Below are 5,872 nucleotides of genomic sequence, written 5' to 3'. Positions count from 1 at the left end.
ACAGCAGCCAGACAGGAGTCTGGTCAGTCCAGGTTAACCCTTCAGGGGGCCACACATACCCATTGGACAGCCCTGTCTTCCAAACCAAGAGAAAGAGAAACATGACCAGATAATTTTTCTTCCCTGAACAATGTCACAAGACTGCAAAAGTTACTATTCTACCATTCTTGTTTGATATTATAGATAAGACTAAGAGACTTGCAGGGTTAGTGAGAGTTCATAGCTCTGTAAAGGCAGCAAAACTAGTTTTACATCCTGGAAGAGTCTTGACAAAAAATGGACTGAGTGACAGAGCTGATAGGAACTCTGCCAGGGTTACAACAATCACAATCACAGCTAGACACCATGCCCTTCAGTTCAACAGCGAAGACAACTGTTTCAAAATTCATTCTTCAGAAAAAGTCATGATTGAGGCAGGTAGGATTCAGGTTTCATAGGTTGGAAAATTTAAATTGTAATGCTGAAATACAGCAGAGTAAATGCTTTATTTCTTTTGTCACTTAAGACATTGTTACAGACCTACTCAAGCAGGCATGTTGTATAGTCTTATTTATCATTCAGAAGCAACACAGCCACAGTCATTCTCGTTTCATGCTTACTAATGTTTACCGTCACTATGCGGTAGGGTCAGCCTCAGCATTTTATAAAGAAAGGCTGTAAAATAATTCTTTGGAATTCACTCCAATTTTTACCAATTTACTTTTACATAACTTGTATGTGGATTCTGGTCGGCCCCATATCCCACAAATCTTCTGCTTTCAGCTCTACTGCTTAGTCTGCAAAGGCTTTTTCTGAGTTCCTTAACCGGCCCAATGGCTAGGTCTCTTAATAAACAAATCTTCAACTCTGTATACAAGCTACCTCCAACTTTCTAATATATCAGTCTGGTCTTCAAAGTCAAAGATAATTTTATTATTTAAAACAGCTGCAGACAAAATGCTTTATTTTACAAAGGAAAAAGAAGAGAAGCCATGTCTGAAAGTGCAAGGTTTAAATTACACACTCAAATAAGCACCAAGTCTGGGGTCAGTATTTCATAGAACAAAATATTCAGGTTAATGACTGACACACGGCCACTATACAAGACCCCCTTCACTGTCTCCCTTAAAATTTTTTAAAAGAGATAACACAGTAGCTCACTTGGATGGGAGAGTGACAGTCAAGCAACCTTGCACTTTTTTCAACTTCAAATCTAAGATCTGCTAAAAGCCTATGCTTTGCCCACCCTTGGTTAGAAATTTAATTGAGGCAACAACATGTGCCTGAGTTTGCATAAAGTCTTAATTGTGTTAAACCAGGAGGATAGTGCTAACACATTTTATCATTTCAGTGATGATCAAGACATCCTAGTACAAAGTAGTATATACTATTCCTTGTGATCAGCAATTCATTTTTGTACTTTAAATACCACTAAAAATTCCCCAGCCCAATATGCTTCCTTTTTTAAAGGATAAGTAGAAACTATGTTGAATAATCATGCAGGGAAATACTGAAGATACATATTTATCCTCTCAGAAAAAACAACCTTGTGCACACGCTATGCAAGTCAGCAAGGAAGGGCATTAAAGGCTATAATTTGCATAAAGCAATTTGTTTTCCGTTTTTATTTCTAGACCACTTTTTTAAAAAACCTATTAGAAAAACATTCTTTGTCAAGTAGTAAGTACATTCCAAGTTTGATGTATTAAAATGAAGTAGTAAGCTGAGCATGAAATGCCTTTCCTTCAACCCCATAGATAACTAAGAAATAGCCAGACGGAATCCTACCAACCTCCCAAAAAACTTATTGACTTTGGGTGGAAGGCACACATGAAAAATGCAGGCCCAAGCTGCAGTTTTTCCAATGGTTTTCATTTCATGTCTATTAAGACATTTAAAGTGCCTTCTAATCTGTAAGCATGATGTTTATCTATGGACATGCAAAAAGGCGGGGGCGGGGGAAATCACATATATTGTGAAGAGTCATATCAGCACTGAGTGCCAGAGTTACTGTCAGATCCAGTGATTACATGGTAATACAATATTACCATGATTGCTGCTCTGGGATTACATGACTCACTGATGGCACTCGATGGAGACTAGGTGAAAAACTAGACTGTATTAGGAGTCCAAGGGAAGAATGGTGGCAATTTCTTTCAAGACTGTTATATATAAAGCATCCAAAAAGCCTGCTAGGAACTGCAAAGAGCTAACTGAAAATAAGCTCTAAATATGTGACAAGCGGTTAAACAATAGGGAGTGTATGTGTTATGAAGGCACAGAGGATCAAGGCTACTACCTTGTCATACTGAAGGTACAGATCTCTTGGTCTTAGTGACACAGGATAAAGAGCTCTAATAATAAATTAGGAAATATTTTTCAAGTTTTCCATGTGCAATCTGCCAGATTTTTTCCAACTTTCTTTTTGATGTTATCTAGGAGGAAAAAACTGGAAGCTTTAATTCACTGAAAAATTCTAAGACTCCTTTTTTCCATTATTACTAGCTTGAGAGCCAACATCTGATCCTTTTTAAAGTGCCCTACTTACAACTGAATATGTTCAAAAGTCTTCACAATTACATCTGTGGCAAAAGAAAGCATGTTCCAGTAAAGAAAAAGAAAAAGAAACAGTTAATGAGCTTTATCTACAGTACTAATTATGAAGCTGCTATCAGTCTGGTATTTTGGAAATCCTTCTAGAAAATGACTCTGTAAAATGTACATGGAAAGCTTAAAGCAAGAGAGCAAAAGAAGCCTACTGAGCACTACAAATTAATTTCAGCAAGCAAGGTCATAATTAAATGAATGCTGTACAATTAGGAAATTAATTAAAAATAACCTGAATACTTATCTGCATCATAGCACAGTCCTTAATCATACCATTGCTCAAATAGCTCACCGATTACAACTTTTAAAAATATTACATGTATACATAAAACTTTTAATTCCTGCATACTTGCACTACATCATGGAAAGGAAAGTAAAACAGACTTCCTAATATTATTTTCTAAAGTAGACATTAACTGCTTTTGTCAGCACTTGCATAATTTATATGTTTAAACCAGAATTTCACTTCTTTTTGAAGACACGTTTCTAAGCATTAGTATCTCAAGTTGCAACAAAGGTATCTAAGAGTTGGCAGTTTAAGAGTTTATTACAAGGAAGTATATGTAATTTTCTTTTTTCATGTTATCTACTCTCAAATTGTTACAACCTCAAATACTAGATGTACTAAGGCACAGTTAATCATTACACAAAACAGTTGGTTCAATAAAAGATACACCCCCCCAGAAAAGGAAAAAACCCTTTGATTCTTGCATATTTCCTGGAACATCACAGCTACAACACTCCAACCCTATCTGAGGAAGCAAGAATTTTAAGTGTGGCTGTTCACTATTAACTGAAAGAAGTAGTTAGCCGTGTTAGCCTGAAGTTGCACAGGAGGCAGGGCATGGTGGCACCTTCAAGTAACTGATTTCATAGCATCTGACTACATTTGCTGTCACCTACAAAAACTTCTACTTTTCTAAATGAAAAGGTATTATCCTTCCCTGCCTTCTGCCTCTATTAACTGGAAGTATTTTCACTGAAAAAGGCCAAATTAATTTATTTTATCACTGTCCAAAGAACTGTGAAAGTGTGCACTACTGAGTTCAAGATGTCTTATAAATTCATGTACAAACCCAGGGGTGGGCAGGCAGGCAGCTGCTGCAACTCTGACTCTGGCCCTGAGCCTAGGTCAGGACCAGAGTCAGACCCAAAGCAGCCTCCTGCTCCCTCCTCTGCACTTTTGCCCATCCATCTACCCCTTTCCACCAGTTCAAGCTCAGTTCCCTCCTGGGGAAGGAGTACATGGAAACTCCATCCCCTGCCTGGCCAATCAGCAGTGCCAACGCTGCTGCATTATCTAGCAAGGGCTAAAGCTACCATGTGCTGTGCTCCGGAGTGGGACTTAGGCCTTCTCCCGACTTGTATGAGCTCCCTTGCAAGTTTAATGTTGCATCAACAACAAAAAACAACAAACAAAAAACAAGACAAACCACCACCACCACGCTGCAATAAAAGTAAGAACTCTAAGTAATTTTAGAGTCTGTCATCTTAATGCCATGTAGGAGATGTATGCAACCAAAAGGGAGAAATTACCTAAGTGATGACAGAGGAAACCATCTTTATATTCAGGATACTGGAAATTCAACTAAACCCCCTCCAGTTTTTCAGTATGAAAATGTCATGTTACTTGTAAACAATATCAACTAAAATATTTTCACTTCTTTCTAAATTTTATTTCCTGGAGGTGGTTTAAGGGGAGAATGGATACCAGAACTTAACATCCACTGGATGCCTTATGCAATGGGGGAAGTACAAGGGAAAATGTGGTACAGCAGGAGTTGTCAGCTGGGGGTACATGCGGGCAGGTGGGAATGGAGCGCCACCACCCACCACCCTGCGCCTCTGCCTCCCAGGAGCAGGGACAGGGTGGGGAGGGCAGCAGTGCCAGCTGGGACGAGGGTAGGGAGGGGGAAAGCTTACACACAGCAGCTGCCACCGCTTCCCGTCACCTCGTGCTGCCAACACCTTGTGTCTGGCCGCACACCCCACACCCCGCCACCGGGGGGCCACTTACTAAAAATGGTTGAAAATCCCTGTGGTACAGAGATGATGTGGTCAGAGTCCCTGGGAAGCATGGGGGAGGGGGTCTACAGCAGGGAATGCACAGGGGAGACTGCACAGGTTGAGGGTGGACTGCAGGGGAGATCACACAGCATGAGCGGAGCTCCTGCTACTCTGGCTGGGCTGCAGCCAGAGCCACCGCACAGGGATGGGAAGGGGTGGGGAGAGCGTAGGGGAAGGAGTGGTTGGCAGGGGCAGGGCAAGTGGCTGGGGTCTGCACTTGAGATCTACAATAATTAGATTCTATATATGGAGAATTGTAATAATTTTTTTCATGTATAGAATAATTATGGGGGGAGGTCCTTTTAAAATTTGAAGTTGTCTTGGCTTTGGATAAATTTGATAGTAAAGAACACTTAAGGTTAATATCCTAATTTAAAAACATAGCAATACTTCATACTGTCCATGATCACAAATGGACTTTCACTTGTTCTTTATTGTACCGCTTTTCAAAGCATACACTTTAAGGACTACATATGCCAAATTTGAAGTTTAAGAAGTTCAGCTGCCATTATGGCGGGGAAGGGGAAGAAATACCACAACAATTTTAATGAAATGGAATTTTTAAACTAACACAACCAGAAGAATTTTAGGGGTGCACCAATAAAGATTTTTTGGGCCAATACTGATGGCTGATTATTAACAAGTCATATTGGCTCATACTGATCCAATTGTCAATATGCAGCCCAGCAGCTTAGGAGAGCTGGTAAGTCTCTTAGTGGGGGAAGGGGCAGATCGAGGCCACTGTGGTGAGGGAGGGTGTGAGGCTGGGGCTGGTTCCAGGACAGAGCCATGAGCAGCAAATCCAGGGGGCGTGGGGAAGGGGGGGGTAACTCTCACCACTGCACACACCCCCGGGGGAGCCATGGGGACATGTGCCCCCCTGATCTGTGTGCAGGGTAAGGGCGGTGCAGTGCCAGGCTCTTCCTGGTGGGGGGGCTGGGCTGGGGCTGTGCGGCAGCAGTGGCACTGGGAAGGGGGGGGGGGCTGCCACTGCCGCCTGTCCCGAGTGCAGCCCCAGCCCCATCCCCCAACACTGGGAAGAGCCTGGCACCACCCTTGGCCCCAGTGGGAGACCACCCTCGCCCTGCACACAGATCTAGGGGGGCATATGCCCCTCATGCCATGGCTCCCCCAGGGATGCATGCAGTGGTGGGAGCTGCCCCCCCACTCACATCGTCATCCCACACCCAGCCTCAGACTCACTCCATCCCCTCAGTTG

This window comes from Crocodylus porosus, unplaced genomic scaffold (genome assembly GCF_001723895.1).
Source record: "Crocodylus porosus isolate Cpor-Errol unplaced genomic scaffold, CroPor_comp1, whole genome shotgun sequence".
NCBI classification, from domain to species: Eukaryota; Metazoa; Chordata; order Crocodylia; family Crocodylidae; genus Crocodylus; species Crocodylus porosus.
The sequence above is the reverse complement of the archived record's forward strand: the minus strand, read 5'-3'. Positions refer to the sequence as shown.